At 38.2% G+C, this 12,545-nt stretch overlaps 1 protein-coding gene across 3 annotated transcripts in view; it reads right to left on the minus strand.

Annotated features, from left to right (window-relative positions):
• The window catches only part of GRIK3 (glutamate ionotropic receptor kainate type subunit 3), a 322,874-nt gene that overhangs the window by 157,121 nt on the left and 153,208 nt on the right, over nucleotides 1-12,545 (minus strand). The gene's annotated exons all lie outside the window — the stretch shown is intronic.

The following is a 12,545-nucleotide window of genomic DNA, read 5'->3' on the forward strand; positions in this document are numbered from 1 at the left end:
CTTCCAGCAGGTAGATTGTTTTACAAATGGGATTTCTTGCAGGGAATATGTCTCAGAAGTGAGTTCTTCCATGAAGCTTATTCCCAGGCAGGATTTCAAAATCTGTATGCTTAGAGCTCAAAAGGAACTTGGAGGTCATTTACTACTCCACCTCCCTTCTCGGACTTGTTTCCTTCAAATTTTAGTTAAAACATCACCTTCTCTAGGGGACTTATTTAATTTACTTGATGTTGGCTTTCCCATCGGATTACACTGCACTTATTTTATATACACTTGTATGTGTCCAAGCTTTCACTTATAAAATATGAGCACCTTGAGGGCAGATACTATTTAATTTTTGTCTTTCTCACTCCATACTTATCACAGTGCCTGACACATGATAGGCATTAAATGAATGCTTGTTGATTGATAGTCCAGTTTATAGGAAAGAAAACCAGTTTAGAGAGAGGAGAATGAGTTGACCAAGATCACACAATGAAAAAGTGGTAAAGCTGAAGAAAAGAAATGGATCTCTTGATTGCCTGACCAGAGAACTTTCTCAATATTGTCCTTCACAATTTCCCAATGGAAGAAGATATAGGAGGATATGAATATTACACTCTTAATGCACTAACAGTAGAGATGGGAGGATGCTATGGTATGACCAATCTCAAAAATAAATCTGTGACTAAGAAATAGAACTTCTGAAAGGAATTTGACTTATGATCAGAGTGAGGAAGAATGGGAAAGGCAATAATACAGGCAGGTACTGGAGGAATAATACAGAGTGGGAATACTTTTTAATGCAACTTTTTATAAATGTGTATTTTTTAAATTAGAGGCAGTCCAGTATATGCCATAAAGTGTTAGCCTTGAAGATGAGAAGACCTTGTTCCAAAGCTCATAAAATGACTGTGTGACTCCAGGTAAGTTATTCAACATCTAAGTTCTCTCAAGCAATTCTCTGAGCCTATAAGCTGCAAAGCTTGTGTGATCTGTATTGGTAAAGGAAGTTTCCTATCTGAAAGTTTCCTATATGAAACCACAGATCTGAACCAAAGCAGGAAAAAATTATATCATTATATTCTGCTTTTCTGGGTACTTATGGATTTATTTTGTGATTACCAGTGTGTAACTGGGAACACACAAAGCCCACTGCACATGGTAACACATGTAACACATAGGATAAATAATGGTAGAATTCTGTACAAGGCACAGTGATGTTTTGTTGTGGCCCTATCTGTTATTGTGACTATGTCTGAACCATGGGAAACACTCACAAGCTCCCCCATCTTCTATTTCATTATCAGTCCTTCAGTAGAGCCTAAGAACCTCAGAGCTTAAAGTGGTTTCAGACATTATTCTCTCCTTCCCATGGAGAAATCATCTCTATAACATTATTGATAGGGGCCATTCAAGTTATATATCCCATGACATAAAAGTCACTATCACTTGAAACAATCCCTTCCTTTGCTAAATAGATCTGATGGTCAAGAATGTATTCTTTCTATCAAGAAATCTTCCTGTTTATAATTTTTGATATGGTCAGAAGAACAATAGATTGATTTGCAGATACAAGACTGGAGTTTGGAGCTGAGCTCTGTCCATTGCACAGAGTTCTTTAATATGGGATTTGGGGCTAGTCACTATAATCCTCTACGTCTCACATTCCACCACACTGCCAATCACAACCCTGGCCAGGAAGCAGCAAGATGGTACAGAGATGATACTTTAGATTGGGATTTTTTAACCTTTTTGTGTCATGATGAGGGAAGAGGAAGAGCAAGCATTAAGTGTTTATTACATGCCAATCAGTGTGATAAATGCTTATTTGTTCTCTACAATGATCCTATGAAGTGGGCACTATTATTATTCTTATTTTACAGTTAAGGAAATTGAGGCAAACAGCAATAAAGTGACTTTCCCAGGGTAACATGTCTAGTAAGTGTCTGAACTCAAGTCTTCTTTATTCTAGACCTGGCACTTTATGCACTGAGACCACCTAGCTAGCTGCTTCTTTCTTAGTTGGGGGAAGCCTGTGGATTTCTTCTAAGAATCATATTTTTTTAAAGTGTACATTCAAACGTACACATAAATACAAATTGTTACAAAGAAAACAAATTATATTGAAATATGGTTACCAAAATAGATTTTTTTTTTTTAAAGTTTGTGGTCCTTAGGCTAAGGACCTCTGTTCTAGCTACAAGGAGATATACTTGGAAATGGAAACGGCTTACCAGACTCATCTGTAAAATAAAGGGAAAGTAAGTGATAAAGACTAGAGATTCAGTTTCAGATACAATCTTATTTTTGCAATCTACTTTATATATGGAAATATTCATGGCTTGGATTGTTTTGTCTGGATATTTTATTTTGGTGCTTGTTAAGTTCAGAATAAAAAAAAAATAAATTTAAAGAAAAAACAAAGCCAGAATGATGTTCTTCTAATTCACTTCCTTCATGTTCTATGAATATTCCTGATTTATCCTTTTTTATCCCCGAGTCAAGCAGAACAAATCTAGTCTCTCTTCTATAAAACTCAAAAATATTTATGATTTATTTTTTTATATTCATTTTGTATTTACTTATTTGGGGCATATGACTTCTTCCTATAAAATGTAAGTTCCTTGAGGACAAGTTCTATTTCAATTCTTTCTGTCTCTAGCATTAAAACAGGATTTGTAGGTTAACAAGCTCTTAATAATAAATGTTTATTGAATTTAATAGTTGAATGCCATCCTTTCAAATACCTGAAGAGCCATTATCTTGGCTATTACCCCTTCTTTTCTCCAGACTCAACATTTCCAGTTCTTGTAAATTTTCCTCTAATAGCACAGTGTTCAATCTCCTCACTATCCTGAATACATTAGAATTTGATATGACATCCTTAAATGTGTTCCCAAAACTTGATACAATGCCCCAGGTAGGGGCTGAGCGGATGACCTTCACTTCTAGGATCAACCTAGAGCAGCTATGTGGTCTGATTCAACCATCCTTTGAGCATCCTTGTGTTTCTTCTCCTCCTTCCCCAAGCAGATAGTGTACCCCAAATCAGTGTCCTATTGATAGCTCATACATGACAGTACCTGGGTAGTTGGCAGGATACACTTGGCCTGTTATTTAAACATCTTATAGGAGGAAGGGATGAGAAGAATTGACCTACTCCTGAAAGAAAAGCTGTCCATTTCCTTTGAAAAAGGATGTCACTTACAGTGAGCACACAACTTCCAAAAAGACAGGTGAAAGGGAGAGGGGTAGATGGGTTATCCACACATCTGCCAAATCTGATCAGCCAAATCTATCATGTTGAAGCTTGACATGAATTCTATTTCTGGACTTTTCACTTACTCATATGATCGAGGTGGGAAAGGGGAGTGGTTGAGCTAGATTAGAGATTTTTAACCTGAGCTCTATATCTTTGATGCATGGCTAGATTTCAGAAGATCCAGGGAACTTGAAATGAAATATATTTCATATGTGTGTATTATATGCATACATATTCCTCTGTAATCTTATGTATTTTTTGCATTTATAAACACTATTCTGAGAAAGGATCCAGAAATTTCACCAAACTGTCAAAGGACTAGGAAAAAAAAAAACAAAAAAGATAAGACCCTCTGGCTTAGATGGTCTCAAAGATTCCTTCCTTTTCTAATGTTCTGCAAAAGCTCAAGACTAAAGATATAGAGACCTGGGTTAGAACTCAATTATGCAAACAATTGATTGTATATCCCATGGCAAGTTCCTTTCTCCCTCTGAGTCTCAGTTTTCTCATCTAAGGTTGGATTAGATGCTTTCTAAAGCCCTCATCAATGAGAAATTGTTGATCTTATTCTAAAATGTCACAGCTAGATTTCCCCTTGTGTTCATGTGTAGCCAGATTGGGGAGGGGGCACTGGTTTGGTCCCCTCTGGAGAAGGGAACTAGCATGGTATTAAGCCCATTTAGGGGCCTTTGAACTGAGAACAATAGTCTATGTAGCAGGGGGAAATAGCACAATGGACAGAGTGATGAACCAAAGGGTCAGAAAATTTACAATTCCAATTCTGCTCTTTACTACTTTACTAGACATATGTCTTTGAGTCAGTTATTTTCCCTCTCAGTCTTTTTTTTTTTTTTTTTTTTTTCAAAAATAAAATGGGAATAAGGAACCATGAGCTTGTTGTGAGGATCAAATGAGATAATGCAGCAGAGTGCTGGGTAACCTTAAAGCATCATAAATATATGAGATATTAATATGCCCTGGCTCCTTTGCCTAACATTTGCGCCCCTCCCCCTCTAGTACAAGGACTCAACTGCTTTGCCTGGTAAATAAGGGAGGACCAGTGCTTGGTAATAAAAGAAGGCTCCATTTCTCAATGGGACCAATTTGTGAATTTTCAGCAGAAGCTTAGCCTATTCCTCTACCGTTCAGCTTTTTCTCTCGCCTTCTCTCACACACTCACGCTGTGAGGATCCTGAAGGCGGCAGGAGAGGTGGAAATTACTGCTAACAGGTCCTGCTGCCAGGTCTCTATTGCAACTGGCTGAGAAAGGAGGAGCAAATAGTTTAGCCAACAGAGAGACCAAAGGAAAAAGGCAGACCTGGCTCCTTACTAAATGGGCAATACCAGGAGATATTCTAGGAGCTAAAAAGAGGTTCCTCTTTTATAGACAAGAGTGGGCTCTCTTACCCTCCTCCCCTAATCCTTACTCCCTTTTCACATACTTCACACAGAAAGTCAGCAGCCTACCTCAACTCCATGGTGGGAATCCCAAACTTCCCCCTATTTTCTTACCCTTGAATTGATCCAGCCCAAAGCTAGATCCCTCCCCTGATCAAGCCATAGATCAGAATATTTAGGGTCTTCTTCATACTAGTAGGGGACAAAATGTACAAGATGCATTAAATTTTTCATAGGCACTGCCCCCATCCTGAGCCCATCCAGGGCACTGGGATCAGCCAATATAATTCAAATCTTCTTCCTCTATTTATCCTATCTCTGTTCCTTTTAATGACATTGTAGTCTGTCAGAGCTTAACAAGTTCTGAGAGATCATATGTTCATGTACAGAGAACTGAAGGGGACCTCAAAAACATCTAATCCAACCTTTTCATTTTACAGATGAAGAAACTAAGGGACACATTAGTTATCTGACTTTACCAAAGTCTTAAAGGTAGTTACAAGTAAGATTTGAAACCGGGTCCTCTAACTCCAAATCCACCATTTTTTCTCACTTCACCAAACTGCCTTTCACTTCAATAAGAATCTCTTAAGAAGTACCTGAAGTCCCTAGAAAGTCACATAGCAAGCTGGGACTCTATCACAAATCTCTGCCTTCCATGGAAGGACTGTTTCCCTTTTGCCTTATTCTGCTCACTAGAGTCCTTCTGGATGCTGCCTTTGTCCCCTCCAGGAACTTGTTGCCAACAGGTTCAGCTGAATAAAAAGGATTAATAGAATTAATCCCTAAGAGTTTTGATTTCATGACTCCATTGGGCCATGACACCAAGCTAACAGTGTCTGAGGTACGGGATACTCATACTATTGGTTTTACAAGCATTCATTGAATGCTCATATTAAGAATAACATGAAGAGGAGAGATGGAGATATAGAAGACTGTCTCTCCTCCAAGGAAATTCCAGACTTTCCTACATCTAAGTCCTTGCAGATATTATTAAATTTCAACTTTAAGTATTGATGAAAATGGAAGCAATCTTGGAAGTCACTTAGTCCAACCTCCATATTTCACAATTAATTCCCTTTTAACTCTCAGTCTTAATTTCTTCAAAAAGTAAAATGAAGATTAATTGATCTTTACAATGTCTTTCAGCTCTAAATATTATTATCCTATGAGTAGATACAGCATCAAGGCATAATAATAATTATTATATTTCACTTTAACATTTAATAGTACAAATAATTTCCCCTTCATTATCTTATTTGATCTGAATGACAACCTTAGGCAGAATACAGAATAGTGCTTATTATCCCCATCTTACAGATGAAGGAAACTGAGCAAGTATATGCTGGAGCTAGATTCTAACCCAGATTTCTCCCACTCCCTTTCCATTGAATTGATGAGGAAAGTGATTTAAGTACAATTGCAAAGCCACATTTTCTAAAACATAGACATACACCACAAGGTCAACGATAAAAATAAAGGTATATATTTTTATACCTTTGATAAAGGTATATACCAACATATTTTTAGCAGCACTTTTGTGGCAGTAAAGAACCAAAAACAATTCCCCATTGAATGAGGAATAGTTAAAGCAGTTGTGGTACATGAATGAAATGGAATGTTACCAGACTAAAAGAAATGATTGATACAATGAGTACAGAACTATATAAAAAGACTCAGAGAAACTGATACAATGGAAAATAAGCAGAGCCAGGAAAACAATATTCATAATAGTTATAATGATGTAATTAGAAAGATCAACAAAGTAATCAGAACTGACTGCTATGAAATTGGCCCTAAAAAATGAGAAGGCAACTCCACTCCCTTACAGAAGTAGAGTACTGTGGATATGGATACAAAGTATTAAGTTGGACTTTTTGCATATGTTGGTTAGTTTTTCTGAATCTTTTTATCCCCACCCCCTACTTTTTTATTCTTTATTGCAAAGGTGGCTCCCTTGGAAGGGGAAAAGAAAGTAAAAATAATGTTAAAACAAAAGACGACATTAAATTATTTTTTAAATGTGCTAAGCCCTCTGAACCCTAGTTTTCCTGAAGATATCTCTAATGACTCAAGCCCAAATCCACCGAGTGGAGAAGAGAGGCTCAATGCTGTAAATATGAGTGGGGAAGTTGAATTGCTAAATCCTAAATGAATTTTGGGGCATGCCAATCCCAGCCCAATTCCATGACCCATCTCTTTTAGACCTGCAAAATAATACCCATACACATGTATGGGGAAAAAATTCCCATACAAGGGAAAAAAATCCCTTCTAGATTTTTACATTCAGTTCCAGAAAAATTTTTGGAAGAACATTGAAAAACTGAACAGTATCTAGAGAAAGGTAGCTAGGATGATTGAGGGCCTCTAGTGTCATCAGAGAAGGATCAGCTAAAGGAACTGGGGATATTTATTCTAGACAAGAGAAAGTTTATGAAGTTTATGTAACTGTTTTAAGTATTTTGATGATTGTCATATGGAAGAGGGATTACATATATGTTTTGTTTTGACCCCTGAAGGCAAAACCAGAAGACTGGAGACTGTAAAAAGGATTTTGATTTTGATGATGGGGGGGAGAGGGACAATTATATCCCAAAAAGAATAATGCTGATTTTGAAAGCAATGGGTTCCTCTTGATGGTGGGTCAACTGAAATCTGAATTGCTATTTTCTGAGTATGATATAAAAGAGATTTTTATTCCCTCATAAGTTAGACTAGATAGGTCCCGTTTCATTTGGAAATTCTGTGATTCCCTTTTGGAAGTCAGGATCAACTGGTTCTAGCTGCAGCCTGGCTTCTAAGAATAGGGACCAGTGATGGAGGGTAATCTCCTTCTCTGAGACTAGCTCTATCTGGCAATCAATAAGCTCCCATCCAAGTCCTAAAGATAGAGCTTCTAGGGAAGGCTCCCACTGTTTTTTGGAGCTATCATTCCACAGGGAAGTAACAAAGAAATCTCTTTACATGCAGGACGAAGGAGGGGGTTAGAAGTAGAGAGAATTTTTTTTTAATAGTTGGAGTTCTTCACCTAGTCAGGGGACTCACCTTCTTTTAGTCATTTAAAAATAGAATAGTTACTAACTGAGAGGCAGGCCAAAGTCCTTCTGAGAGGTTGAACTTTCCCTTAAGAAATCTGATAAAGTTAGAGCTAGAAGACATCAGAGATCAACTCCCTAATTTTACATATGGAGGAACTGAGCCCCAGAATGGAATGAAGTTGCTCAAGGTAAAACAGCAAGTCAGATACTTACAATCAACAAATTGACAGATTAAAAAAAATTAATATTGCAAGGACTGAAATAATATAGGCACATTTATACATTGTTAATGGAACTATGACTGATACAAACACTCTGGAAAGCTATTTGGAAATATGCTTAAAACAAGTGATTAAAATGCCTATATCTTTTGATACAAGGCTATCACTACTAGGTATATACCCTAAGAAGGTAAAAGAAAGGCCTCATATACTAAAATATTCATAGGAGCATTTTTTTGTTTTAGCAAAGAAGTGGAAATAAAGTAAAGGCCCATTCATTGGTGAATGGATAAATAAATTGTTGTGTATGAATGCAGTGGAATATTACTGATGCATGTGATAAACAGAGAAACATGAGAAGGTTTATATGTGCAATTGTAAGAAGAGGTAAGTAGAATCAGGAAAACAATATGCACAGTAATCATACCAATGTAAATAAATAGAACAATAATAAAAAAAGAAATTAAACATTGTGAAATTACAATGATCAAGAATTTTGGCCAGGGAGAAGAGTAGAGAAGTTTCTTTGTAAAAAAGAGAATCTGTGGGTATGCTACATTGCACACATTGGATGGCTTGGTTAATGAGTTCATTGGTTATGCTAATCTAATTTCTTTCTAATTTTTTGAAACAAGGAACAGTTTACTCTGTAGGATAGATATAACCAGAAATGAAGTGATAAATAAATCACATTAATTTTTAAAAATTAGATGCTGAGGATTCTTAATCTATTTGAATCCCAAGGATTGATTCCATCCTATGGGGGGCACAGATTTATTTATCATGAGATCACAGATTGGGGATGAGAAGAAATCTTGGAAACTGATTAGATCAATCACTTCAGTTTACAGATGAGAAAAATGAACAAAGAAGTTAAATGCCATGCCAGTGGTCATACAATAAGTGATGGGTCTGATTTCAAATCCAGTGATTATTCATTATATCATAGATCTGTAGCTGGAAGGAACCTCAGGAGTCACATAGTATAATACCCTCATTTTACAGAGAGCTAATATTTTACTGAGAAGACCCAAAAAAATAAGGTGACTTCTCTTGCCCATGCTTCCACAGTGAGGGAGTGGTGGGGCCAAGATTGAAATCAATCCAATTTCAACACCCATTCTTCTGCCCTGTGTTGCCTCCTGTCTACCGCATTATAAAGGATAGGTTTTTCTAGAACCCAGAACTAGCTGGAAAAAACATTGATCAAAGGCAAGTACCAGGGGCTTGGTAGGGGCTGGGCCTGAGAGTGCACAGGCCAGGATGAGCTGTCAGGAATGTTCAGTCCCCTGCTGTGGAGTCCCCATTAAACATGCAGCTTCTCATCCCATTCCCAGTGTGAGGGCGCCCAAGCACAAGAGGCTCTATTCCTCTCCAACAGGTAAGCTGTTCAACAGATGAGCAGCCTTGTGGCAAAGAAATGCATTATTAATGTTTCTGGTTAAATTAACTGATTAAAACAACCCCAGGTAAAAATGTACGTATCAGCTCTTTGCCGACAGCAAATGAGGAATTAATGGAATAAGCCTGCGTCTTTTTAATGAAACACAGATAGGGGCTGCTTGAGAAGGTACACTCTCTACAGCGGGAGCCTCCGATTAGTGATGTTGGGTCCATCTGCTAAAGGGGTGTCTGCTGATTGCAGCCTGGGGAGAGATATGGGACAGGAGAAGTTTCTAAGTTTCCTTTAGGACCCAGGTGACCTTGAAAGTCTGGAACTGAGTCCTACTCTACCTGAAAGTCTGTTGTAGCAATCATAACCTTTGCGTGCTGCTAGGCCATGCCCAGTTAATTGTTAATAAACATTTATTAAACACATATGATATGCCAGGCACTGTGCTAAGTGATGAGGAAACAAGAAAAGGGGGGCAAACAGCCTCTGTTCTCAAAGAGCTCACAATCTAATAGGGAAAACAACATGCAAGCAATTATGTACAAACAAGATATATAAAGGATAAATTGGAGATAATCAACATGAACATTAAGGGAAATTAGGAAAGTCTTCTTGTAAAAGGTATGATGTTAGCTGGAACTTGATGGAAGCCAGGAGGTGGAGATAAAAAGAGACCATTCTGGGCATAGGGATAACCAGGCAAGATGCTTGGAGTCTGAGGATGGAGTGTCTTATGTGAAGAACAGCAAATTGTACAAGACACTATGGGGTTGGGGAAGACTAGAAAGGTAGATAGAGGCCAGGGAATGAGGAGCTTTTAATGCCAAACAGAAGACTATATTTAATCCTGGAGGTGTTAGGGAGCCATTGAATTTTATTGGGTAATATGGTCAAAACTTGAGAAGATTAAGTAGAGGAGAGAGATCAGAGTGGGGAGGGCTTGCAGCACAGAGAATAACTAGGAGGCTATTATTACAGTCTGGATGTGGAGTGATGAGAAGTCCACCTGGATATTAGAAATGTCATTGGAGAGAAAGGGGAATCTAGGAAAGATATCATGAAAGTAGAATCAATAGAATTTAGCAATATGGATATGGGGAATGAGAGTGGGGAATAACTACAGGATGACACCCATGACATCATGACTGGCAAGATGATGATGGTGTTCTCAACAATAATAGGGAAGTATGAAAGATGGATTAAGGTTAGAGAGAGAGGATTCTGGGGAAAAGGAAATTAGTTCTATTTTATACATGAGGTTATGACTCTAGAGGACATCCAATTTGAGATATACAATAGACAGTTGAAGACACAGGGCTGGAGGTCATCAGAAAATTTAGGACTAATAAGATTTGAGAACCATCAGCATAAGAATGAAATTCCTAAGTGAAATAGTTGTGAGGGAGAAGAGAAGAGGAACCAGGACAGAGCCCTGTGAGACAATTGTAGTTGGTGGGAATGAATTGGATGAAGATCCAGCAAGGGAGATTGAGGAGTGTTCTATAGAATCAGTAGTATGGGGATGGATATGGGGAATGAGAGTGAAGAACGACTAGAGGATGACACCCAGGTTTTAAGTTTTCATGACTGCAAATTGATGATGGTGCTCTCAACAATAGGGGAATTAGAAAGAGGGATTAGGGTTAGGTAAATGGGAGAAGAAGAGCCAGGAGAGAGCAAAGTTGTAAAAACAAACAAACAAACAAATACCAAAACAAACAAACAAAAAAACCTCAACATCTTAGAAGAGGGGATGTGGGCTGAATTGAAAGGGACACAGACATGGGTCCTGCCTTCAGAAACTTCCCACAACATTGTCTCTCTAAGATTGCCTTCCATCTACTCTTTTTAACTCTTGTATGTAGAATTGTCTCCTCCAATAGAATGTAAATGAATTCCTTTAGATCAGGACCTGCTTTGCCCTGATTTCAAATATAGTAAGCACTCAATAAATGCATGCTGATTGACAGATACTCTGACAAAGGACAAATGCAGAGATAGTAAAATGGAAATTCTGAAGCAGGGTATTGTAGACTGGAAATCAGATCTGGTTTCTAGTTCCAGCACTGCCACTAACTTGCTGTGTGACTTGAATATCCTCCTCTCTCTGGTTTTCACTTTCCTCATGAAATGAAAAAGATGAATTAACAGATGTCTGAAAACTCTTAGATAATGATATACCTACATCACATGTGGTTCAAGATACGTGGGAACTGGTAGTGAGGATGAATACCTGATTGGGACTGGGGAATCAGGAAATATTCCTCTCTTATCAATTTGATAAGGCTTCTTGGAGGAGATTGAGCAATCATGGTGCACTGTTGCACTTCAGATGGTTTTTAGGGGGAGGGAGGAGAAGAAAGGGGAATGAATTGTCCAAATAATCATATAAGTAAGTCTGGGCTTTCTTTGGTCAAACCTAATCGAACCACAACCCTACAAACTAACTTACCCTCCCCTCTTCTCTTTCGTCCTCTTCTCCTTTCTTCTTCCCTCTCTTCTTCTCCTATTCTGGTAAGTATTCCTATGCTGGAGAGTTTTTTTTCACTCTCACTGATATAAATGCTTGAATCTCAAAGTGGGCATTTGCAAAGGCATCTCTTTATATGGTACAGAATTGTTTCTATTTCTCGCCCAGCTTCCCTGTGGGGAAAGGGAAAGAAGAAATGAAAAGAGAGACAGAACTCCTATTCCTCCATCCTTGCTGCTTGCCCATCACTCACACTGCAAGCCCCAGGGCCCAAATCCATCCCTTGTTTGCCTCTGGGAGGCACATGAAGATGGAGTAGGGAAGAAGAGAAGAGCATAAGCTCAAAGCTTCCTAATGACTTCTCAGCACAGGCAGTGGGTGGGGATTTCCCAGGTCAGTGCTGATATCATTAGCTGTTTACCCTGCAAAAGTTCACACTTCTGGAGGCCCTGTTCTATCTGTCAGAAACACACTACACAGAGAGCTCACAGCCCTGCCAACTGTGCTCCCCAGACATGAGAAAAACAAATACTTAACACTTGTGCACACACACACACACACACACACACATACATAAACATAGAGAAACCAACACATAGAAGTTGACAGACACACAAACACAGATATACAGGTATAGACATATGATTACAGATATAGACACAAATATATGCAGGCAAACATAGTCATAAATACACAGAGAAAAAGAAGACTAGGAATGCAAAAAGAAAAACAGGTATAAACAGGCACAAAATTGTGTTTTGATTGGGCTGATGTCCAGATA

Source organism: Sarcophilus harrisii, chromosome 3 (genome assembly GCF_902635505.1).
Source record: "Sarcophilus harrisii chromosome 3, mSarHar1.11, whole genome shotgun sequence".
NCBI classification, from domain to species: domain Eukaryota; kingdom Metazoa; phylum Chordata; class Mammalia; order Dasyuromorphia; family Dasyuridae; genus Sarcophilus; species Sarcophilus harrisii.